Genomic DNA, 25,504 nt, shown 5'->3' on the forward strand with positions numbered 1-25,504 from the left:
TCTGGAGAGCTCATACCTTCATACTATTGGACTTCACTTCTGGTCTTTTGGGTGAGTTTTAAATGCATTAGATGACATCATGTCTTTCTGTTTAGAACACTAATCAGAGGAGGCAAAGCATAAAGTAATTAGTCACAGTATTGTGCAGAAAAACATATTTTGGGAAGAATTTGAAATGAAAACAAACTCTGGTGGGATTTAGAACTAGAAGACCAAAATCTAGACCCCTTATTCATAAGGGCATTCATCAAAAATAGCCTCACATAAAAAATCATGGCAGCTTGCCAAGCTTCCAAGGCTGCCACTGGAGAAAGTGCACATGCTCCCATGAACACATGGGCTGCTTACGATATAAAAATGTGTACAACCTTTTTCACTATTTCTTACCCATAAAAATTGTTTTCATGAAAATGCAGAAAACTGAAGATTTCTCATATGGAAACGTGAACAATTGAATTACTATCTTTGATTTAAATTTTACTTGCAGATTTTTGTTCTTAAAATAAAATAAAATAAAATAAAAGCATATGATGCATTGCATAGCATAACATATCAGGGTTGGAAGGGACCTCAGGAGGTCATCTAGTCCAACTCCCTGCTCAAAGCATGATCTAGACCTCAATTCAGCAAAGTATTTAAGTAGGTACTTCATTTTAATGTATACTTGAATTTGAGTCTGCATTTATCTAGTTTAAAATAAAAAGATTCCAAAAACATATTCAGCACCAGGATCCTAGTTAGGGAGGAGGCAAGCGTGATCTCCAGCAATAGGCTTGGACAATATCCTGAGCATTCCCCTTGTAAATAGCCTTAAAGAGAGAGAGAGAGAGAGAGAGAGAGAGAGAGCAAGTGACTATGTTGGTTTCCATGTTTAATCCTGCTGGTTTCTTTAATTTCAGTCCCAGGTAAAAGTTTGAAGATTCTCTGGCTTTTAGCTACCTGCTTACATCAAGAAGAATGCCAGATCCTCTCCAGGAAGTCACTGGAAAGACTCCTGTTTATTTCAGTGTGCACTGAATCAGCCCTTAAACTTCCTTACAATTCTAGGGTTCCAGCCACCTTGGCTTAAATGTTGCGGTTTGCATTTTAGCATATTTTTCATCCTCTACCTCTGTACAGTGCAAAGTCCCCAGGGCAGGGCCTTTGTCAAGTTCTGTAAAGTGCCATGCACATTTATTGCACTAGTAATAAATAATAACAATACACACTTGCAACACATTTATTATGACATGACCATCAACCCCTAATGAGCAACCAGCATCTCAGCAGAAAGTGTTTGATGCCCTCTCACATTTCAGCAGTCAGGAAGAGGATGGACTCCTCCACCTATTGGAAGCCAGGAGAAGTGGCAGTGCCTCATTTCTGGCTACAAGATGATCTAGGAAAGCTCTTATCTGTGCTCTTCAGGCTCTGAATAGTTTAAGGTTTGACCCACCAGAAGAAAGAGAAGGTCAGTCACTGTGTTCAGCATTGGATCTGATACTGGCAGTGAATGATAACTAAAGTTCATGAACCATTGGCACAGATTATGTAGCTGCCACTAGAATCTGGCTACACAGATATAACACTCTATATTAATGGTAGGACCCCTGTCCTGCATTAGACAGGGCACATTATAATAAAGGGACACTGTACACAGTATATACACTATCATCATACACAGTCTGTGCAGCCTTCCAGCTGTGACCTACCCAAGACTCCAAGATTTCTGAAGCTAGTATCACGACCCATTGTATCATGTGTCTGAACTATTTTGTCTCTGTCTGAACCTGACATAGACCTGAATAGTGAAGATCAGATCCAAAAATCTATGCCTATGAAAACTTCTCCAAAGTTCAGTGGGGTTAGCTTTAGAGCCCTCTAGAGAGGTTTTGGCTCATTACAGAGACAAGTTTGAGTGGTGAAGATTGGATCCAGATCTGAATTTCCTCCAAGTTTCATCAGCATAAGAGTTTGGAACTATTGTTCCAGTCTAGGCTAGTTGGAACTAGATTGTAGGTTATCTGATACATAGATTATGTCTTCTTAGAAGCTTGTGCAGCAAAAAGCACATTGTTGATAGTACATATTAGTATGTAAATAAATGTGCCAAATCCTGCTTAGAGACTGAGTAAAGACATCAGGCCTTGGCCCTATAAAAGTACACAATGTGATGCACAGATGTGTGTCTTTCTCCTACACAGATGCTCCACAGTCTGGCATGAGTTTCTTACTCGTTAGTAATACAACTCTACAAATGCCTATGTTGCTGTTTCTAAAACCACCATTCACATGGAACTGAGTTACCAACATAGTGCTGGTTTTATTGCTCACTACAAGAACAGGCTCAGTTGTAATATAAAGAGTCTTTTTTTAACCCCTCCATCTGTGTTTGTATCGCATTGTCAAGTGTAAGGAAGGGATTTCTTCTTTTACATTTCCTTTCAGCTCATGAACAGCTTTGCTGTTTCATGTTTTTATCAGTTCCTTCTGAACAAGCAGGTACTCACTTCTGCTTCAGTGTCGCACACCATCCATTCATGAAGTTCTATCTGGTACCTTGTGGAATGAGCACACTGAGGTAGTGGATGTGGCAAAATTTTTCCCTTGTCTTCCTGCTTCCCCTGGTATTCCTCAAGGACATGTCCTGCTGCCTTCTTCAGCCGTTTGTTTTCTTCTTCTTCATTCTTTTGTTGTGTATGATATGAAGTTCTTTGGTGCTTTAGTGAATGCAGGAGCCTGCGGTCTCCCATGATAACATTTCCCCTATGCCATTGGCAGGGAAGTGAGAATGAATGCATGTCGTCTCGCTCTGACACTGACAGATTCTCATACTGCTTCCAGAGAGATGCCCAAATGTTATAAAGACAAACCATATGGGAAGCTCTAGCACTCAATGTCATTAATAGGAATTTTTAAACAACTGTGATTGATGGAGCAGCTCTTACAAGTCTAAGATCAATGAAAATGCAACTTGATCTTTTGAACTCAAACTTTTTTTTTTTGGTTCCTTTTTCTGTAGAAAATCCCATAAAACCATTTCTGTGCAGACAAAAGCTGTCTGGCGCTCCTCACATGGATTTCTCATACACTTTCCTCTTCTCCGCACTCACACCCCTCCTTCGCTTTCCAAGTCAGACATGCCTGTTGGCTCTGAGGCTTCTTTATCCAGGATTCGCATCAGAACTTTGGTATCAGTCCTTTGTTACAATCTTGACTAAAATACTTAAATTGATCTGCTGCTTTAGAACTATAAATACACCCACTGGATTAACTGTGTTCTGTACAACTTTTCATCGGTTCAAGGTATTGGGTTTGAATTGTGACCCTTTCTTCAACCTGTTGGTATTTGAACAATAAAAACAAAAGTAATTAAAGTAAATTTAACAATATAATAGCTATAATGACAACAATAATTAACTAACAAGTCACCATTAATTCCAAAAGATTCCAAACTTAATAAGGGGATCACTTCATTCTTTACTGAAATGCAGCCATCCACTTCTGGGGTAGAAGGCATTTCTTGTTTAACAGCAATGTGACACAACAGTTTAGAGTGGAAAATATAGAAGAAGAATACTGCATCCATTTGAAACTGCAGGGAGGTAGAATTTTCTTACCTGAGATGGAATGTGGCTTAGATACTAGAATTAAACCCTACTCTTGGAGAATGGAAAAGCTACTCCAGGAGGAGGTGCTGTGGAGGAACATTCACCTGTTTACCTGGGAGTAGATGCAGGACTCAAAATGAGTAGCAATAGGCAGGAATGCTGTCATAAATATAAAGGGAAGGGTAACAACCTTTATGTATGCAGTAACATAAAATCCCTTCTAGCCAGAGGTACAGAATCACTTACCTGTAAGGGGTTAATCAGTTCAATTAACCTAGTTGGCACCTGACCAGAAGGATCAATGGGGAAAGAAGATACTTTCAAATCTGGGGGCAGGGGGAAAGGTTTTGTTTGTGCTTTCTTTGTTTGTTCCCTCTCGGGACAGAGAGAGAGATCAAGCAGGTAAACCAGCTCCTAAGAAGATCCCTGAAATGATACATCTAAAATTACAGAAGTTGTAAATAAAGGCGAGGAAATGCATTAGATTATCCTTTGGTTTAGCTTGTGAATTTTCCCTATGCTAAGAGATAGTTTTATTCCTGTTTTTTGTAGCTGTGAAGTTGAGACCAGAGCGGAGTCCTCTGTGCTCTAAATCTTTTATTACCCTGTAAAGTTACCTTCCATTCTGATTTTGCAGATGAGATTCTTTTACTTCTTTCTTTATAATAAAGTTCTTCTTTTAAGAACCTGATTGATTTTTAGTGTCCTAAAAACCAAAGGGTTTGGTCTGTGCTCACTTTGTTAACATATTGGTTAGTATATTATTCTCAAGCCTCCCCAGGAAAGGGGGTGAAGTGGTTTGGGGGGATATTTTTGGGAAATAGGGACTCCATGTGGTCCTTTTCCTGAATCTTTCCCTAAATCACTCGGTGGTGGCAGCAATACTGTCCAAGGACAAGGAAAGGATTTGTGCCTTTGGGAAGTTTTTAACCTAAGCTAGTACTTATAAGCTTAGGAGGTCTTTCATGTGGGTCCTCACATCTGTACCCCAGAGTTCAGAGTGGGGAGGGAATCCTGAAAAATTCTGTTTCAGAAATTCTCTTGTGGCTCCATCAATTTCCATGAAATCTGAATTTTAATTTAAAAATAAGTTTCTAGCCCTTGTCATTGCAACTAAAAACTTCCAAATGTGAGCCCAATGTAAAGAAATTCATGGTTGTTTTCCTGTATCTGTTGTGACAAAGTTCCTCCTCTACTTTGGTGGGTCCTGTGCTTATTGGCAGATTTGCTCACCTCAGTGATCTTCCCCACAGTCTGGATCAACTCCTTCTGTGTCTGATCAGGAGTTGGAAGGTTTGGGGGGAACTCAGGCCCACCATCTACTCTGGGTTCCAGCCCAGGACCCTGTGGATTGCAGCTGTCTATAGTGCCTCTTGTAACAGCTGCATGACAGCTATAACTCCCTGGGCTACTTCCCCATGGCCTCCTCCAAACAATTTCTTTATCCTCATCACAGGACCTTCCTCCTGGTGTCTGATAATGCTTGTACTCCTTAGTCTTCCAGCAGCACACCCGCTCACTCTCAGCTCCTTGTGCCTCTTGCTCCCAGCTCCTCCCACGCACTTCCTCTCCTCTGGCTCCTCCTTGCCTGATTGGAGTGAGCTCCTTTTTAAACCCAGGTGCTCTGATTTGTCTGCCTTGATTGGCTGCAGGTGATCTAATCAGCCTGTCTGCCTTAATTGGTTCTAGCAGGTTCCTGATTACTCTAGTGCAGCCCCTGCTTTGGTCCCTCAGGGAGCAGATGCCTGCTTCTCCTGGGGCCAGTACTGGCTCTCCCTTTGACAGCTCTGCTGTAGAGGAAGGAAGGAGAGGGCTGCTGCTACTCTTTGGGAGATGGATCGCAGCTCCCGCTTCTTCTATGCCCTGGAGAAAAGGAGGGGGGCCAAGAAGCACGTCACCTGCCTCCTGGCGGAGGACGGCACCCCCCTCACGGATCCGGCGGAGATGTGCGAGAGGGCCAGGGCCTTCTACGCCACTCTTTTCTCCCCAGATCCGACCGATCCTAATGCTTGCAGGGTGCTCTGGGATGGGATCCCAACGGTCAGCACGGGTGACCGGGACCGGCTAGAGCTGCATCTCACTCTGGCCAAGTTCTCGGAAGCCCTCCGTCGCATGCCCACCAATAAATCTCCGGGCTTGGACGGGCTGACTGTGGAGTTCTGCCGCGTGTTCTGGGACGTCCTCGGCCCAGACCTGGTCACCGTCTGGGCCGAGGCTTTGCAGAGCGGGGTCCTCCCTCTCTCGTGCAGGCGAGCCGTGCTGGCCTTATTGCCGAAGAGGGGGGACCTCCGCGACTTACGGAATTGGCGTCCCGTCTCGCTCCTCAGCACGGACTACAAAATTGTTGCGAAGGCCATCTCGATGCGGCTAGGGTCCGTGCTGGCGGACGTGGTCCATCCAGACCAGACCTACACCGTCCCAGGCCGCACCATCTTTGATAACTTGTATCTGGTCCGGGACCTTCTGGAATTGGGGTGTAGGGATGGTCTGTCGTTCGCCCTCTTGTCCCTGGATCAGGAGAAGGCGTTCGACCGGATGGATCACGGGTATCTCCTGGGCACTCTGCGAGCGTTTGGCTTCGGACCCCTGTTTGTGGGTTTTCTCCAGGTGCTGTACGCTTCTGCGGAGTGTCTGGTCAGGCTCAACTGGACCCTGACCGAGCCGGTCAGCTTCGGGCGGGGAGTGCGGCAGGGGTGCCCCTTCTCGGGCCAGCTGTACGCTCTGGCCATCGAGCCCTTCCTCTGTCTCCTCCGCAAGAGGTTGACGGAGTTGGTGCTTCGGGAGCTGGGGCTGCGGCTGGTCCTGTCGGCATACGCCGACGATGTGGTCCTCGTGGTCCAGGACCCGGGCGACTTGGTGCGGGTGGAGGCTTGCCAGGCTGTATACTCGGTGGCCTCCTCCGCCCAGGTCAACTGGGTCAAGAGCTCTCGCCCGGTGGTCGGGGCCGGGTGGCAGGCGAGCTCCCTCCCACCCACGCTTCAGGCCATCCAGTGGAGCGCGGGTCCGCTGCTCTATCTCGGCGTTTACCTTTCTGCCACGCATCCGTCTCCGCCGGAGAACTGGCAGGATTTGCAGGGCAGGGTGACGGAGCAGCTCCGGAAATGGACAGGACTACTCCAGTGCCTCTCCCTTCGGGGGAGGGCACTGGTGCTCAATCAGCTGGTCCTGTCCATGCTCTGGTACCGGCTCAACACCCTGGTCCCGACCCCGTTTTTCCTGGCCAACCTCCGGACGGCGATTCTGGAGTTCTTTTGGCCAGGGACTCACTGGGTCTCTGCAGGGGTCCTCCACCTGCCCCTGGAGGAGAGGGGACAGGGCCTGAAGTGCTTACGCGCTCAGGTCCATGTCTTCCGCCTCCAGGCCCTGCAGAGGCTCCTGTTTGGTGCAGGTAGTCCGGTGTGGAGCGTATTGGCGCACGCCTTCCTCCGCCGCTTCCGAGGGCTCCGATATGACCGGCAGCTCTTTTACCTCCATTGGAGAGGTCTTCCGCGAGACCTCTCTGGGCTGCCGGTCTTCTACCAAGACCTCCTCCGGACCTGGAAGCTCTTTTCAACGACCAGGTCCGTGGCGGCCACCGTGGGGGTTGACCTCCTCGCGGAGCCCCTGCTACACAATCCCCAGCTTCGTGTGCAGGTGGCGGAGTACCCCACGGTGTGCCAGAGGCTGGACTCAGCGGGAGTCACCAGGGTCGGAGACCTCCTGGACTACGACCGGGGAGACTGGCTGGATCCCCTGACACTCGCTCAGCACATGGGGCTCTCCAGACCTCGTACTCCCCAGCATGTACTTCAGGAGGTGAAGGCCGCTTTACTGCCTGCTGCTTGGGCTTACCTCGACTGGGTCCTGCGAGAGGGCACACCCCGCCCACCCTCCACCCCAGACCCCGTGGACATTTTTATCGGGCCCCTGCCCTGTGGACCCAATCGGCTCCCTCACCCGTTCACTGCCAGCTGGCTGCATGATCTGCAGCCGGTTCTGTTCCAGACCGCGCCGCGGAAACATCTGTACTCGCTCATGCTCCATACCCTTCACTACCTCACCCTCGCGTCCCGCCCCGATACCAAATGGTGGGACCTCCTGCCGCCTCTCGAGGGTGAGGAACCTCGGTGGGCCAGCTTGTACTCTGCCCTGGTCCCGAGGCCCGCCGGGGATATCAGTTGGTGGCTCCTTCATGGAGCCGTGAGCACGGGCGTGTACTTGGCGCGGTTCACGTCTGTCCCCAGCACCTGCCCTTTCTGTGGTGAGAAGGAGACCTTGGCGCACATTTATTTGGAGTGCGCCAGGTTGCAGCCCCTGTTCTGGCTCCTCCTGAATATTTTCTTGCATTTTTGGTTGCACTTTTCCCCTCACCTTTTTATCTACACGCTCCCCATCCGTGGCCCCACGAAGTCGCGGGATCTCCTTCTCAACCTCCTCTTGGCTCTGGCCAAACTGGCCATCTACAACACCAGGGAGAGGAGGTTGGCCGACGGGATTTCCTGTGACTGTAGGGCCTATTTCCATTCCTCCGTCTGTTCACGCATCCGGGCAGAGTTCCTCTGGGCGGCGTCCACTGGCTCCCTTGACGCCTTTAAGGAGCAGTGGTCATTGTCTGGGGTTCTCTGCTCGATGTCCCCATCAGGTTCCCTTCGTTTAGCCCTATGACCTCACTCCCGATCCTGTTTTTTCATTAGTTGTCCCCCGTAATTACTTGGTGTCCCAGACCTGTGGGTCCTCCCCTTAGGCTGGGGGGAGGTCCTTTAGAAGTGGGCAGGCTTCACCCGCCCACCCCCGCTGGATGCCAATAGGCCCGCTCTGCTGTGGAGGAAGGAGGGAGAGGGCTGCTGCTGCTGCTGCTGCTGCTGTTCCTGTTCCTGCTGGGCACTGGGCCCTCGCTGCTGTTTCTGCTGCTGTTCCTGCTCCTGCTGCTCCCCTGGCTGGGCTAGACACCACCACCAGCCCCTCTCTCTGCTGTCTGTTTGCTGGCTGGCTAATGGTTCCCCCCCGCCTCAGTTACTGCTGTTGCTCCACCTACAGCCCCTTGGAGGGGAGGGGCTGCTGGCCTGCTTCCCAGAGAAGAGGGGAGTGAGGGACCCCAGCTCTTGTTGCTGAGACCACCACCATCTGAGCGGGGTCCCTCCTGCCTGGACACCAGACCATCACCACCTGGAGCTGCTGGGGCTGCTGAGGCTGTTGCTGGGGAGCTGTTGGTGCCCGGAAGAGGAGAGGAAGGAGAAGACGACCGCCTGCTGCTGGGAGACCACGTGGAGACCACTGTGGAGGGGGCTTTTCTGGACTGAGTCTTTTTCAAACTGTGCTCTTGTGGTGGGGGTTTGGACTGTGTCTGCTGGGGCACCGGGGGTGTGGCGTGGAGCCTGCCCCCGGTCCATCCGTGTCCCCCTTCGCCCCCACCATCATTGTTGCCCCCTCCACTACCCCCGCTGGCTGTTTTCCTTCTGCTTTGGACTCCTGCCTCTGGGTCTGAGCTGCTCGCCTGGCTCACCACGCCCACTTCCACCATTTGGGCCTGCAGCAGCAGCAGCTAACCATTGACTTTTTGGCACAAGTGCCTGTGGGTGCACCACCTCCCCCCTCCTCCTGGACTGACCCCCTCCCCTTTGCCACATTTGTCCACCCCACCTATTTCCCTCTGCCGCCTGATGGTTCTGCCCCGGCCCTGTAGCTGTCCCCGTGGTCCCTCTACCCCAATCTCAGCTCGCCCTTTCCCCCCACCCTGTGCTCCCCCAGCCCTGATTGGTCCCTCCCCACGTGCGCCCACGCCCTCTCCCAGGCGCTTGTGCCCTTCCCCGTTTGGTTTTCCCTTGTTCACTGCACTCCCCCCCCCTGCCGTTGCCCCCCCCACTCCCCTAGTGCAACTGGAGGAGCCAGAACCCCCTCTGCGTTGGTGCCCTGAAACCCTCCCACCCTTAGGTCCTTGGTTGCTCCCCACGACCCTTTAGCCTTCCCCTTCTGGTGCCCTCCTCCCTTGCCTGCAGCCTAGCGGGGAGGGGTGGCCGCCTCCTCTCCTTCCCCTCCCCTCGCTGTTTGTCCCCCTCCCCGCTCTTGTTATGGCAGGGGACGCGGCAGGGGAGACCCCTCGCGATGCTCCCACTGCCCCTCCTCCACCTGCCCCCGTGTCCACTGCCCAAGCCTCTACCTCGTCCGCCGCTGCCGATCCACCTACCACCGCCCCTGCTGGGGCACTGGCGGCGGTGAGTACTGGGGAGGCCTCCATTGCTGCCATGTCTCTTGCCCCTTCTGATTCGGGGGGAGCCCCCCCAGCCGGTGGGAAGGGTCGGGGTGGGAAGAAGGGTAAGGGCCCCGCTAAAAAGGCCAGGCCCTCCATGGCGGAGACTGCCCCTGCTGCCGCAGCCCCGCTACCGGCTGTGGCATCCCTCCCTGCTGTTCCCTCCACCAGCTCTGCAGGTGTCCCTCCCCCGGCCCCCAGGGCATACGCCCAGGTGGCGGCGGCCCCCCCGCCTGCCGCTGGTCCTCCGACCGCCGCTTCCACCAACATCTATAGCGGCCGGGGCCCCTTTCCCACTTTGACCAGGAAGCACGGCGTCCGTTGCCTCCTGGTGTCCACCAAGCCCCACGTGGAGACCTACGTGCGGGCGTTGGCGAGGGTGGTGGGACCCACTACCATCGTGGCGGCCTCAAAAATATACGGGAAGGTGGTCTTCTTCCTGGCATCGGAGGCCGCCGCCCAGGCGGCAGTAGAGACAGGCCTGGCGGTGGGAGGCATGTTCGTCCCCCTGGAGCCTTTGAAAGACCTGGGGGTCTGCTTAATCTTGACCTCCGTCCCTCCCTTCCTGCCCAATGACGCCCTGTTGCCCGCCCTTTCTGCCCTGGGACGCCCCATCTCCGTCATCAGCCCTCTCCCCTTGGGCTGCAAGGATCCTGCCCTCCGTCATGTTCTCTCGTTCCGCCGGCAAGTGCAGCTTCAACTGCAGCCGGTGGCGCGTGGCGGAGAGGCGCTCGAGGGCTCCTTTCTGATCCCTTACCAGGGAGCCCACTACTGGGTGCATTACTCAACGGGGGAGGTCCGGTGCTACCTCTGCCGGGCGATGGGGCACGTCCGGAGGGACTGTCCCTTGGCCCAGCACGGAGGAGCGTCCGGGACCCCCGAGCCCTGGCAAGGCGCCGGCCCTGTCATCGCCGGTTCCCCTGGCTGCCCGGCACCTGAAGCTGCCCCTCCTCCTCCTTCTCGGTCCACCTCTGTGGAGGAGGGTGTGGCGGGGCTACCGCCGGACGTGGGAGAGGGCTCGTCCCAGGGGGAATCCTCCCGGTTTCTGCTGTCCCACCACTGCCTCCCTGAGTCCCTGAGCCATTGCCCTTGCCCCCCGAGCCGACCCCTGTTAGCCTTCGAGGAGCAGTGGGTGTTGTCCGGGGTTCTCTGCTCGGTGTCCCCATCAGGTTCCCTTCGTTTAGCCCTATGACCTCACTCCCGATCCTGTTTTTTCATTAGTTGTTCCACGTATTTACTTGGTGTCCCAGACCTGTGGGTCCTCCCCTTAGGCTGGGGGGAGGCACTTTAGAAGTGGGCGGGCTTTACCCGCCCACCCCCGCTGGATGCCAATAGGACCAGACTCCTGTACACCACTGGTCTGGGTCCGTCACACTGTATAAGGCCTGAACATTAATTCTAAGAGACATGAACTGCTCCCATCCATCTTAATGGGTATCAACGCTAAATCCGATTGAAGATAACTTAAATGTCTCCATTGTTCATTATGTTGCTGCACATCACTTCAGCAGAAACACTATGGTAGTATGCTTATCCATTGTAGTTGGTTATCATAGAAATTAGAGATGGAAGAGACCTCTGAAGTCATTTTATATATCCCCTGTGATCAATGAAGAATTGTTCCTAACAGTTTTCTCCAGTGCATTGTCCACTGCCCTAAATGAGCTGTCTGGTCTTTCCTTAATAGAGTTTACAAAACATGATTAACTTCTCAGCATCAGGAATTTATGCCTGATTTTCCAAGTCGTATTTTTTTCTTAATTTCATCCATTTGCTTTTTTAGTTATAAGCCAGAGACTGAAGTTGGGGGAGACATCAGGGAAGAAGAAAAGCAGAAACCACCAGAGACAGGGGAAGAAATGAGCATCCATTAGGGGTGGAGGAGGAAGAAGGCTAAGGGTATGTCTACACTACGGATAATTCCGATTTTACAGAAATTGATTTTGAGCAACTGATTGTATAAAGTCGAGTGCATGCAGCCACACTAAGCACATTAATTTGGCTGTGTGCGTCCATGTACCGAGGTTAGCATTGACTTCCGGAGCGTTGCGCTGTGGGTAGCTGTCCCATAGCTATTCCATAGTTCCAGCAGTCTCCCCCACTCATTGGAATTCTGAGTTGAGATCCCAATGCCTGATGGGGCAAAAAACATTGTCGCTGGTGGTTCTGGGTGCAGCCTCTCCCCTCCCTCCATGAAAGCAAAGACAGACAACCATTTCAGGCCTTTTTTCCTGGGTGAACTGTGCAGACACCATACCACGGCAAGCATGGAGCCTTTTCAGCTCAAAACAGCAGTCATGAACTTTGTAAATACCTCGCGCATTATCATGCAGTCTATGCTGAACCAGGACTTGAAAAACCAGGTGAGGAGGAGGAAGCTACAGCAGCGCAGCAACGAGAGTGATGCGGACATGGATACAGAATTCTCTCAAACCAAGGGCCCTGAGCGCTTTGGGGATCATGCTGTTAATGGGGCAGATTCTAGCCCTGGAAAGCCGATTTTGGGCCAGGGAAACGAGCACAGACTGGTGCGACCGCATAGTGTTGCAGGTGTGAGCAGGGCTGGCTTTAGCCAGGGTGGGGCCGATTCATGGAGCATGTACTCTCCCGGCAGCACTTCGGAGTTCCACGCTAGGGCGATGGTAGCGGGACCGTGGGGTTGTGGGGCTCCCGCTTAAGGAGCAGGACAGCGGGGTTTCCGGGTTCTGGCTGGGATAGCGGGGTTGCAGGGCTTGCCACCCTCTTCCGGGGAAGCGGGACCGCAGTGTTGCGGGGCTCTGGCCAGGAGAGTGGTGCTGCGGGGTTGTGGGGCTTCCGCCAGGAGAGTGGGGCTGCGGGACTTGCCGCGCTTGGCCGGGGGAGCGCTACTGTGGGGCTGCAGGACTCTGGCCGGGAAAGTGGCCATGGGGCTCCAGTTGGGAGAGCGGGATCGCGGGGTTGCGGAGCTCTGGCCGGGGTGGCGGGGCTGCGGGACTTGCCGCACTTGGCTGGGAGAGAGGGACCGTGGGGCTTCGGCAGAGACAGGGGGACTTGTGGGGTTGCGGGGCTCCGGCCGGGGTAGCAGGACCGCGGGATTGCAGTGATCCGGCCTGGGAAGCGGGACCAAGGGGCTGCGGGGCTCTGGCCAGGGTAGCAGGGCAGTGGGGCTCCAGCCGGGAGAGTGGGGCTACAGGGTTGCGGGGCTCCGGCCATGGTAGTGGGGCCACGTGACTTGCCACGGTCCACTAGGGGAGCTGGACCATGGGGTTGCAGTGCTCTGGCTGGGAGAGCGGGGCTGCGGGGTTCTGGCAAGGACAGCAGGACTGCGTGGTAGCGGTGCTCCGGGGTGGATAGCGGGGCCACGGGACTTGCCGCGCTCGTCCGGGGGAGTGGGACCGTGGGGTTGCCGGGCTCTGGCCAGGATGGTGGGGCCGTGGGGCTCCGGCCAGAAGAGTGGGGCTGTGGGGCTGCGGGACTCTGGCTGGGAGAGCGAGACTGTGGGGCTGCGGGGCATTGACTAGGGTAGCAGGGACACGGGACCTGCCGCGCTAGGCCAGGGGAGCGCTACCATGGGGTTACGGGAATCTGGCCGGGAGAGTGGCCGCGGGGCTCCAGCTGGGAGAGCGAGGCTGCCGGGTTGCGGGGTCTGGCTGGGGGTGAGGTCAAAAGGCAATAGCTGACATTAACATTGTTTCAGTCTGTGTGTTACTTGACATCATGTATTCATTGTCACCATAGGAGGGAAGGGCTCTGCACAGATGGAAATTTGCCTGGGCATCAGTACAAAATGTTAAGTAAAATTTGCTTTAAAAATTAAACCTGATGCTTTGTCATCTTGTGGCATCATTTTTATTTCTTAGCTTTCAGCTGTTTAAGTGAACTCTATAACTTTCATACTGACTGTTTACTATTGCCATTGTATCTCTCTAATCTCCTTCATAGCCATCATTGTCTTTTTTCCATTTTAATACTATCCCATAGTATCAGAGACAGTGAGAAAAAATAGCAAATAAAGGTACATGACTATCTTTCTATCTCTGTTGAGAATGATAGATATATATGCTTCTGTCTCACATAGAGAGATGTGATGTATTCCCTGCAGGCCAGGGCCAGGAAGTCAGGGGCCTGATTTGAACAGTTTCATAGAATATCAAGGTTGGAAGAAACCTCAGGAAGTCATCTAGTCCAACTCCCTGCTTAAAGCAGGGCTAATTCCCAGACAGATTTTTAATCTCAATTCCCTAAATGGCTCCATCAAGGATTGAACTCACAACTTTAGGTTTAGCAGACCAATGCTCAAACCACAGAGCTATCCCTCCACCCCCAGCATGGCTGACTTTAAAAAAAAAACATGTAAAAAACATGTGGGGCTTGTACTCACTGGACAGTGCTCCGAGTCTTCGGCGGCACTTCGGCGACGGATCCTTCACTCGCTCCAGGTCCTCGGTGGCACTGAAGGACCTGCCCCCAAAGACCCAGAGCAAGAGAAGGACCCACAGCCGAAGTGCCGCTGAAGACCCAGAGATAGCAAAGAACCCACCACCGAAGTGCCACCGAAGACCCAGAGCGCCACCAGGTGAGTAAAAATTAAAAAGACTCCTCTAGGCAGGGAAGGGATTCTCATTGGGCGTGGGGTCCTCTTAGGCATGGGGCCTGATTCAGGGGAATTGGTGGAATAGACCTGAAGCTCGCTCTGGGTGTGGGATGACTCCCAGCGGCTGCGAAATTTTCGCATGCATAAGGGCACTTTCATGGAACTTTTTGACTTGCTTTCCCCTGTCCTGAAGTGCCAGAATACCAAGATGAGAGCAGCCCTCACAGTTTACAAGCGATAGCCCTGTGGAAGCTTGCAACACCAGATAGCTATCGGTGAGTCGGAAATCAATTTGGAGTGGGCAAATCTACTGTAATGCAAGTAGGCAAAGCAATCACTGAGCTGTTGCTACCAAAGGTAGTGACTCTGGGAAATGTGCAGGTCATAGTAGATGGCTTTGCTGCAATGGGATTCCCTAACTGTGGTGGGGCGATAGATGGAACCCATATCCCTATCTTGGCACCGGAGCACCAGGACAGCCAGTACATAAACTGCAAGGGGTACTTTTCAATGGTGCTGCAAGCACTGGTGGATCACAGGGGACGTTTCACCAACGTCAACATGGGATGGCTTGGAAGGGTTCATGATACTCGGGTCTTCAGGAACACTGCTCTTTTTAAACAGCTGCAGCAAGGGATTTACTTCCCAGACCAGAAAATAACTGTTGGGGATGTTGACATGCCTATAGTTATCCTGGGGGACCCAGCCTACCCCTTAATGCCCTGGCTCATGAAGCCATACACAGGCAGCCTGGACAGTAGTCAGGAGCGGTTCAACTATAGGTTGAGCAAGTGCAGAATGGTGGTAGAATGTGCATTTGGACATTTAAAGGAACGCTGGCATATGTTACTGACTCGCTGAGACCTCAGCCAAACCAATATACCCATTGTTATTGCTACTTCAGTCAGGCTGAGAAAAAGATCCTGGCTGTTGGGGATAACAGAATGCTGTGTGCTCTCTGCAAGCTCATTGTCTTCCTCCTTCTCCTAATCTTCCCCAGCCACAGAATCCTCAGCCGTGTCTGAGATTACCCCCTTCTCCAAATCCACAGTCAGGGATGGGGTAGTGGTGGTGGCCAGGGCTGGCTTTAGGAAGTGCAGGGCCCAATTTGATCATTTTCAGTGGGATCTTGGCAGGGATGACTAAACAAAAAAAAACATGTAAAAAAAAAGCCTTTAATTTCTTCTATGTATTATTTACTTTCCATAACTATATAAATAATAAAAATATATATTATGTGCATTACATCATATATGCTGTTGATTGGTTTTAATGACCTCAGTTTCATGTGTGTGGGTCCCCGCCACTCCCTAGGGGTGTGCACATGTGTGAGTATCAGCTGCTTGCTGCCCCCCTCATTGAAGCAGGTGTGCAGGATTACTGCCCTGGGAACTGCAGGGCACCAGTGGACGTGGGGCAGGTTGGAGGCAGGGCAGGGGCTGACTGGAGGTAGCGTCTGGCTGCAGGCAAGGCAAAGGGTGCGGGGCTGGCTGGAGACAGGGGTGTGTGGGGCAGGCTGGCTTCAGGAAGGGCCACAGGGGGGTGCAGTAGGGGTTGGCAGGGCTGGAGACAGAGGAGTGTGGGACTGGCTGGCTTCAGGCAGGGGGGTGCGACAGGGGTTGGCTGGAGACAGGGCAAGGGGTGCGAGGCTGGCTGCAGGCAGGGCAGGGAGTGCAGGGCTGGTGTGGGCAGTGGTGTGTGGGGCTGGCTGGCTGGCTTTGGGCAGGGCCGCAGAGGTGTGTGGCAGGAGTTGGCTGGAGACAGGGCAGGGGGTGTGGCAGGGCCTGACTGTGGGCAGGGGGTGCAGGGCTGGCTGCAGGCAAGGGGGGTGGGGCTGGTGCAGGCAGGGCAGGGGGTGCAGCAGAGGCAGCTGGAGCCCTGGCCCTTTAAATAGCCCCCAAGCCCCCCACTATCCCAGAGCTCTGTGGACTATTTAAAGGGCCTGGGGCTCCCCTGTGTCTACCCCATCCCAGACCGTTTAAATAGCCGGGGGAGCCCAGGGGATGCAGTGGAGGTCCAGCAGCTATTTAAAGGACTGGAGTGGCAAAGGCAACTGGAACCCCAGCCTTTTAAATAGCCCCCGGAGCTCCAGTGCTACCCCAGGGCTCTGGGCGCTATTGAAAGGGCCCAGAGCTCCAGCCGAGAGAGCAGGGCCTCAGGGCAGGGCTTGCCGCACTCCCACTGGGGTTACGGGGCAGCCGCGCTCTGGCCGGGGCAGTGGGGCTTGCCACGCTCCAGCCAGAGCTTCAGCCAGGAGAGTGTGGCGGTGGGGTTTGCCACGCTCCGGTCGAACCTCCAGCTGGGAGAGTGGGGCCACAGAAGACCCCAGAGCAGATTGCAGCCCGGGTAAGTAAAAACAATTAAAAAGGCACCTAAGGCATGAGGCCCACTTAGGCGTGGGGCCTCATTCTGGGAAATCGGCCTAAAGCCGGCCCTGGTGGCGGACCCCCCTAGAAGTGCATGCAGCTCAGGGTAGAACAGGCATTTCTGTGGCTATGCCCCGGACCTTCCGTTTGCTTCTTTGGTTTTCTGGTACGCTTGTCTGAGCTTCTTAACTTTCACACTGCACCATAATGAGTCCCTATTGTGGCCTCTCTCCATCATGTCCTTGGAGATTTTTTCAAATGTTCTGGCATTTCGTCTTTTGGAATGGAGTTCTGCTAGCACGGAAACCTCTCCCCATACAGTGAACAGATCCAGTACTTCATGTACAGTTCATACTGCCGCTCTTTTTCGATTATTGGACTGCATGTTTACCTGTGCTGATGAGCTCTGTGTGGTAATCTGTGCTCTCCACGCTGGGCAAACAGGAAATGAAATTCGAAAGTTTGCTAGGCTTTTCCTGTCTACCTGAAGCTCAAGCAGCAGAGCGCTCTCATTGCACGTGAGAGTTAGTGGGGGGTGATGCCCGCATTCTACCAGCCTGTAGACTATGGCCAGGATGACATCTTCCGACAGCAGCCCATGCCAGGTGCTACAGAGGCAATGGCCAGAGCAGGCAATCATCAAGTGATCTATCCCTGCGTTCGTTGTCTTCTGAAGTTTGGTGCTTGTTTCAGGGGCTAACTCTCATCCCAGACACACTCGGGGGGGGAGCGTTGGTGTTTGTGCCGAGGCGCGTGGCTGGGACTCGGACCCCCCTTCCCCAGCTCTGAGTAGCCCCTCCGCCCCCATCCCCCCATCTCAGGCTGTGTTCTGCTTAAGGCCACAGAGCCCTTGCCTTTTTTTGCCCGCTGCCTGAGAGTCAGGCCAGCTGTGGGGAGGAAGCTCAAGCGGCAGAGCGCTCGCATTGCACGCGAGAGTTAGTGGGGGGCGATGCCCGCATTCTCCCAGCCTGTCGACTAAGGGCTCCCGATGAGCGTGGTGGGTGGGAGAGCCGGCCATCTGACTTTTGGCCTTGCTGCCCGTAGCGGTCAGGCCGAAAAATCAAAAGCCATCCTCCCCAGGCCCACAGCCACCCAGGGGCTCCTCTGCGCCATCTTGCCTCCATGCGTGCCACACTCTGACCAGCTGAACTAGGCAAGCCACGGGAAGCTTCTCAAGGTGTTCCCCTGGTGTGGGCTTGGATGCGAAAAGCACCTGGACGTTCATCAGCTGTTGCAAGAAGTGTGCAGAGTAGGAGTAGCGATGGGGCTGTAGCTTTCCACATCATCTCAATTTGGGCAGCTTTCCATTCCCCTTTTGTGTGTAATGTCCCTCCCAGGGGTTTCACTTGCGGAGCTGTAGAATTCTGGCAGGGTGGCCATTTAGAACTCTTTTCCTTTCTTTTCTTTTTGGACTGGGAGCGTTAGGACCGTTTGGGTGTTTCAGTGTGTGTGTTTTCCCATTTGGAGGCATTTGAGAGGTTGGAAGGTGAGCCGAAAGAGGAGTCTTTTTCACAAGGAAGTTTCCTTTCTGCACAGGTAGGGCCCTTGGACGTAAAGCTCAGCTCCGTCAGTGCGTCTGCATGGGTTTCTTCCAGCGCCACAAGAGCCTGTGCTCAACTCTCGGTATGGGCATTTGGCTTCCGCTAGTGAGCGTGCCGTGCCTGCGTCTTCCCTGTGTCCCAGGGCCGGCGACCGTGAGGCGGGCATAATTTGGGAGGAAAGGGGTAGAAGAGAAAGCAAGTGAAGCTGACTTAGAGTGTTGGTGCCCCTGGTCGGAGTGGTCCTCCTGCTCCTCGGTGTCCGAGGTGTGGGCTGGAGTGTGGGCTTGTGGGGTGTGGCTGTGGGCGATGGGAGGATGGGGTCCAGGGAAGTCCCAAAAGTCACCCTGTGCAGGCGGAGTGTGAAGCCTCTGGCCTAGGTTGGGGTGGGGAATATTAAACCTCCTTCAGTGGCTTGGGCTCGGGAGCAGGATCCGGTCTCGGGTACATTTGGGTGGAGCTGGCGTCCGGCAAGAATTCGGGCCATCAGGTCAACCCCCTGCGGACAACGGGGGCGAGCCGACAGGCCTGCGATTTTGGCTTCGCGGGCGGGAAGCTCAAGCCTCGTCTCCTAGGAGCCTGGAAGGCAGCCAGCCAGGCTCAGCCTTCTCTTCCCTGGGCCAAGTCCCTTTCAGGCAGCAGGTCGAGCAAGGAGGCCAGGAGGTGTCCGGAGCCTCATCCTGCCCAGGGCCTGCCCCTTCCCCCACCAGGACTCTTGCCTGCTCCCAGCCCACCTGTTTTTGGCCTCTGCCAGCCCTAGCAGTCAGCCAAAAGAGCAGAAGCCACCCTCTCCATCCCGCACACAGAGTGGCCAGCATGGGGCTTGAACCCATGACCTTGGCGTTATTAGCACCACGCTCTAACCAGCTGAGCTAGCCGGCCTACGGGAAGCTCTTGCTCGCCTGACCCTTTTAGAAGGAGTCACCGGCTGGCGCGGGGACGATGTGGCCTCCGTTATCGAATGGATGGATCAAGCCCTTTGCTGCCAAGGCAGGGGAATTAGCTCAAGTAGTAGAGCGCTCGCTTCGCATGCGAGAGGCAGCGGGATCAATACCCACATTCTCCAGCAGCAAGGGAGCGACGGGACCTTCTTTTAGAAGCCCTGGAGAGTCAGCCGGCTGAGCTCCTCCAGTGGCCTCCATCCCTCTCCCCGCTTGGCCTCTCAAAAAGCCAGCCCTTGAGGAGCACAAAGCTCTTCCTCCCCGGCCCTTCTCCCCCTTGCGCTGACTGGGAGGCTGGAGACAGCTTGGGGAAGTTAGCTCAAATCGAAGAGCATGGGAGAAGTAGTCAGATCCATACACACATTCTCCAGCCTGCTCTGCTCTGCTCTGCTCTACTCTAGTGGGGGACCTGGGCCTTTCTTGCTGAGCTCTCACTGGAGCATGATCCCTTTCCTCCTCGGTCCCTGCTAGTCTACGCCAAGCTCATTGGCCGGGAGGGAGAGCCACTCAAATACAGAATGACTCACATCGCAGGGGTCCATGAAGGGAATGAGGAAATGGGTGTGGTGGCACATGATACCAGCTCAGCTGAGACCGTGAGACCACGCAGCCTCCTGATCTCAGGCAGCATGGGAGCCGTGGAGCAGAGCAGAGCACGCAGACAGCTTGGAGAGAGCCAAAGCGGGAAAGGGCTGCGTTGGTCTGGAAGAGTGAGTCGGTGGGTGTCTATCCTGGCGGAGGCAGGGTTGTTTTGCTGTATGCTGGACCAGGGGCCGGGGAGCCTGCTAGAGTTGCTGAGCTGGGCCTGCTCCTGGCTTTGCTTGGGTTAGAGGAAAGTGGTGAAGATAAGAACAGCCCTCCTGGGTGAGACCATTGGTCCATCTAGGCCAGAATGACATCTTCTGACTGCAGCCCATGCCAGGTGCTTCGGAGGCAATGGCCAGAGCAGGCAATCATCAAGTGATCTATCCCTGCGTTCGTTGTCTTCTGAAGTTTGGTGCTTGTTTCATGGGCAAACTCTCACCCCAGACACACTCCGGGAGGGAGCGTTGGTGTTTGTGCCGAGGCGCGTAGCTGGGACTCGGACCCCCCTTCCCCAGCTCTGAGTAGCCCCTCCGCCCCCATCCCCCCATCTCAGGCTGTATTCTGCTTAAGGCCACAGAGCCCTTGCCTTTTTTTGCCCGCTGCCTGAGAGTCAGGCCAGCTGTGGGGAAGAAGCTCAAGCGGCAGAGCGCTCGCATTGCACGCGAGAGTTAGTGGGGGGCGATGCCCGCATTCTCCCAGCCTGTCGACTAAGGGCTCCCGATGAGCGTGGTGGGTGGGAGAGCCGGCCATCTGACTTTTGGCCTTGCTGCCCGTAGCGGTCAGGCCGAAAAATCAAAAGCCATCCTCCCCAGGCCCACAGCCACCCAGGGGCTCCTCTGCGCCATCTTGCCTCCATGCGTGCCACACTCTGACCAGCTGAACTAGGCAAGCCACGGGAAGCTTCTCAAGGTGTTCCCCTGGTGTGGGCTTGGATGCGAAAAGCACCTGGACGTTCATCAGCTGTTGCAAGAAGTGTGCAGAGTAGGAGTAGCGATGGGGCTGTAGCTTTCCACATCATCTCAATTTGGGCAGCTTTCCATTCCCCGTTTGAGTGTAATGTCCCTCCCAGGGGTTTCACTTGCGGAGCTGTAGAATTCTGGCAGGGTGGCCATTTAGAACTCTTTTCCTTTCTTTTCTTTTTGGACTGGGAGCGTTAGGACCGTTTGGGTGTTTCAGTGTGTGTGTTTTCCCATTTGGAGGCATTTGAGAGGTTGGAAGGTGAGCCGAAAGAGGAGTCTTTTTCACAAGGAAGTTTCCTTTCTGCACAGGTAGGGCCCTTGGACGTAAAGCTCAGCTCCATCAGTGCGTCTGAATGGGTTTCCTAAAGCGCCTCAAGAGCCTGTGCTCAACTCTCGGTATGGGCGTTTGGCTTCCGCTAGTGAGCGTGCCGTGCCTGCGTCTTCCCTGTGTCCCAGGGCCGGCTACCGTGAGGCGGGCGTAATTTGGGAGGAAAGGGGTAGAAGAGAAAGCAAGTGAAGCTGACTTAGAGTGTTGGTGCCCCTGGTCGGAGTGGTCCTCCTGCTCCTCGGTGTCCGAGGTGTGGGCTGGAGTGTGGGCTTGTGGGGTGTGGCTGTGGGCGGTGGGAGGATGGGGTCCAGGGAAGTCCCAAAGGTCACCCTGCGCAGGCGGAGTGTGAAGCCTCTGGCCTAGGTTGGGGTGGGGAATATTAAACCTCCTTCAGTGGCTTGGGCTCGGGAGCAGGATCCGGTCTCGGGTACATTTGGGTGGAGCTGGCGTCCGGCAAGAATTCGGGCCATCAGGTCAACCCCCTGCAGACAACGGGGGCTAGCCGACAGGCCTACGATTTTGGCTTCGCGGGCGGGCAGCTCAAGCCTCATCTCCTAGGAGCCTGGAAGGCAACCAGCCAGGCTCAGCCTTCTCTTCCCTGGGCCCAAGTCCCTTTCAGGCAGCAGGTCGAGCAAAGAGGCCAGGAGGTGTCCGGAGCCTCATCCTGCCCAGGGCCTGCCCCTTCCCCCACCAGGGCTCTTACCTGCTCCCAGCCCACCTGTTTTTGGCCTCTGCCAGCCCTAGCAGTCAGCCAAAAGAGCAGAAGCCACCCTCTCCATCCCGCACACAGAGTGGCCAGCATGGGGCTTGAACCCATGACCTTGGCGTTATTAGCACCACGCTCTAACCAGCTGAGCTAGCCGGCCTACGGGAAACTCTTGCTCGCCTGACCCTTTTGGAAGGAGTCACCAGCTGGCGCGGGGACGATGTGGCCTCCCCTATCAAATGGATGGATCAAGCCCCTGGCTCCTAAGGCAGGGGAATTAGCTCAAGTGGTAGAGCGCTCGCTTCGCATGCGAGAGGCAGCGGGATCAATACCCGCATTCTCCAGCAGCGAGGGAACCTTCTTTTAGAAGCTCTGGAGAGTCAGCCGGCTGAGCTCCTCCAGTGGCCTCCATCCCTCTCCCCGCTTGGCCTCCCAAAAAGCCAGCCCTTGAGGAGCACAAAGCTCTTCCTCCCCGGCCCTTCTCCCCCTTGTGCTGACTGGAAGGCTGGAGACAGCTTGGGGAAGTTAGCTCAAATCGAAGAGCATGGGAGAAGTAGTCAGATCCATACACACATTCTCCAGCCTGCTCTGCTCTGCTCTGCTCTACTCTAGTGGGGGACCTGGGCCTTTCTTGCTGAGCTCTCACTGGAGTACGATCCCTTTCCTCCTCCCTCCCTGCTAGTCTGCGCCAAACTCATTGGCCGGGAGGGAGAGCCACTCAAATACAGAATGACTCACATCGCAGGGGTCCATGAAGGGAATGAGGAAATGGGCGGGGTGGCACGTGATACCAGCTCAGCTGAGACCGTGAGACCACGCAGCCTCCTGATCTCAGGCAGCATGGGAGCCGTGGAGCAGAGCAGAGCACGCAGACAGCTTGGAGAGAGCCAAAGCAGGGAAGGGCTGCATTGGTCTGGAAGAGTGAGTCGGTGGGTGTCTATCCTGGCGGAGGCAGGGTCGTTTTGCTGTATGCTGGGCCAGGGGCCGGGGAGCCTGCTAGAGTTGCTGAGCTGGGCCTGCTCCTGGCTTTGCTTGGGTTAGAGGAAAGTGGTGAAGATAAGAACGGCCCTCCTGGGTGAGACCATTGGTCCATCTAGGCCAGGATGACATCTTCTGACAGCAGCCCATGCCCGGTGCTTCGGAGGCAATGGCCAGAGCAGGCAATCATCAAGTGATCTATCCCTGCGTTCGTTGTCTTCTGAAGTTTGGTGCTTGTTTCAGGGGCTAACTCTCACCCCAGACACACTCCGGGGGGGGAGCGTTGGTGTTTGTGCCGAGGCGCGTGGCTGGGACTCGGATCCCCCTTCCCCAGCTCTGAGTAGCCCCTCCGCCCCCATCCCCCCATCTCAGGCTGTGTTCTGCTTAAGACCACAGAGCCCTTGCCTTTTTTTGCCCGCTGCCTGAGAGTCAGGCCAGCTGTGGGGAAGAAGCTCAAGCGGCAGAGCGCTCGCATTGCACGCGAAAGTTAGTGGGGGGCGATGCCCTCATTCTCCCAGCCTGTCGACTAAGGGCTCCCGATGAGCGTGGTGGGTGGGAGAGCCGGCCATCTGACTTTTGGCCTTGCTGCCCGTAGCGGTCAGGCCGAAAAATCAAAAGCCATCCTCCCCAGGCCCACAGCCACCCAGGGGCTCCTCTGCGCCATCTTGCCTCCATGCGTGCCACACTCTGACCAGCTGAACTAGGCAAGCCACGGGAAGCTTCTCAAGGTGTTCCCCTGGTGTGGGCTTGGATGCGAAAAGCACCTGGACGTTCATCAGCTGTTGCAAGAAGTGTGCAGAGTAGGAGTAGCGATGGGGCTGTAGCTTTCCACATCATCTCAATTTGGGCAGCTTTCCATTCCCCTTTTGTGTGTAATGTCCCTCCCAGGGGTTTCACTTGCGGAGCTGTAGAATTCTGGCAGGGTGGCCATTGAGAACTCTTTTCCTTTCTTTTCTTTTTGGTCTGGGAGCGTTAGGACCGTTTGGGTGTTTCAGTGTGTGTGTTTTCCCATTTGGAGGCATTTGAGAGGTTGGAAGGTGAGCCGAAAGAGGAGTCTTTTTCACAAGGAAGTTTCCTTTCTGCACAGGTAGGGCCCTTGGACGTAAAGCTCAGCTCCGTCAGTGCGTCTGCATGGGTTTCCTCCAGCGCCTCAAGAGCCTGTGCTCAACTCTCGGTATGGGCGTTTGGCTTCCGCTAGTGAGCGTGCCGTGCCTGCGTCTTCCCTGTATCCCAGGGCTGGCGACCGTGAGGCGGGCATAATTTGGGAGGAAAGGGGTAGAAGAGAAAGCAAGTGAAGCTGACTTAGAGTGTTGGTGCCCCTGGTCGGAGTGGTCCTCCTGCTCCTCGGTGTCCGAGGTGTGGGCTGGAGTGTGGGCTTGTGGGGTGTGGCTGTGGGAGGATGGGGTCCAGGGAAGTCCCAAAGGTCACCCTGCGCAGGCTGAGTGTGAAGCCTCTGGCCTAGGTTGGGGTGGGGAGTATTAAGCCTTCTTCAGTGGCTTGGGCTCGGGAGCGGGATCCGGTCTCGGGTACATTTGGGTGGAGCTGGCTGCCAGCAAGAATTCGGGCCATCAGGTCAACCCCCTGTAGACAGCGGGGGCGAGCCGACAGGCCTGCGATTTTGGCTTCGCGGGCGGGCAGCTCAAGCCTCATCTCCTAGGAGCCTGAAGGCAACCAGCCAGGCTCAGCCTTCTCTTCCCTGGGCCCAAGTCCCTTTCAGGCAGCAGGTCAAGCAAGGAGGCGTCCAGAGCCTCATCCTGCCCAGGGCCTGCCCCTTCCCCCACCAGGGCTCTTGCCTGCTCCCAGCCCACCTGTTTTTGGCCTCTGCCAGCCCTAGCAGTCAGCCAGAAGAGCAGAAGCCACCCTCTCCATCCCGCACACAGAGTGGCCAGCATGGGGCTTGAACCCATGACCTTGGCGTTATTAACACCATGCTCTAACCAGCTGAGCTAGCCGGCCTACAGGAAGCTTTTGCTCGTCTGACCCTTTTGGAAGGAGTCACCGGCTGGCGCGGGGACGATGTGGCCTCCCTTATCGAATGGATGGATCAAGCCCCTGGCTGCCAAGGCAGGGGAATTAGCTCAAGTGGTAGAGCGCTCGCTTCGCATGCAAGAGGCAGCAGGATCAATGCCCGCATTCTGCAGCAGCAAGGGAGCCGCGGGACCTTCTTTTAGAAACCCTGGAGAGTCATCCGGCTGAGCTCCTCCAGTGGCCTCCATCCCTCTCCTCGCTTGGCCTCCCAAAAAGCCAGCCCTTGCGGAGCACAAAGCTCTTCCTCCCCGGCCCTTCTCCCCCTTGTGCTGACTGGGAGGCTGGAGACAGCTTGGGGAAGTTAGCTCAAATCGAAGAGCATGGGAGAAGTAGTAAGATCCATACACACATTCTCCAGCCTGCTCTGCTCTGCTCTGCTCTACTCTAGTGGGGGACCTGGGCCTTTCTTGCTGAGCTCTCACTGGAGCACGATCCCTTTCCTCCTCCCTCCCTGCTAGTCTGCGCCAAGCTCATTGGCCGGGAGGGAGAGCCACTCAAATACAGAATGACTCACATCGCAGGGGTCCATGAAGGGAATGAGGAAATGGGCATGGTGGCACGTGATACCAGCTCAGCTGAGACCGTGAGACCACGCAGCCTCCTGATCTCAGGCAGCATGGGAGCCGTGGAGCAGAGCAGAGCACGCAGACAGCTTGGAGAGAGCCAAAGCGGGAAAGGGCTGCGTT

The 25,504-nt window shown here is 54.9% G+C and overlaps 4 non-coding genes across 4 annotated transcripts; 1 reads left to right on the plus strand and 3 right to left on the minus strand.

Annotated features, from left to right (window-relative positions):
* Window positions 1-19,101: 19,101 nt before the first annotated feature.
* Window positions 19,102-19,175, minus strand: TRNAI-AAU (transfer RNA isoleucine (anticodon AAU)). The gene has a single exon. It is a non-coding gene; the product is annotated as a tRNA-Ile (tRNA).
* A 2,723-nt stretch (window positions 19,176-21,898) lies between these two features.
* On the minus strand, window positions 21,899-21,972 carry TRNAI-AAU (transfer RNA isoleucine (anticodon AAU)). Its single transcript has one exon. It is a non-coding gene; the product is annotated as a tRNA-Ile (tRNA).
* A 111-nt stretch (window positions 21,973-22,083) lies between these two features.
* On the plus strand, window positions 22,084-22,156 carry TRNAA-CGC (transfer RNA alanine (anticodon CGC)). The gene has a single exon. It is a non-coding gene; the product is annotated as a tRNA-Ala (tRNA).
* A 2,516-nt stretch (window positions 22,157-24,672) lies between these two features.
* TRNAI-AAU (transfer RNA isoleucine (anticodon AAU)) lies at window positions 24,673-24,746 on the minus strand. The gene has a single exon. It is a non-coding gene; the product is annotated as a tRNA-Ile (tRNA).
* Window positions 24,747-25,504: the final 758 nt, after the last annotated feature.

This window comes from Gopherus flavomarginatus, chromosome 1, assembly GCF_025201925.1.
Source record: "Gopherus flavomarginatus isolate rGopFla2 chromosome 1, rGopFla2.mat.asm, whole genome shotgun sequence".
In the NCBI taxonomy this organism is placed as follows: domain Eukaryota; kingdom Metazoa; phylum Chordata; order Testudines; family Testudinidae; genus Gopherus; species Gopherus flavomarginatus.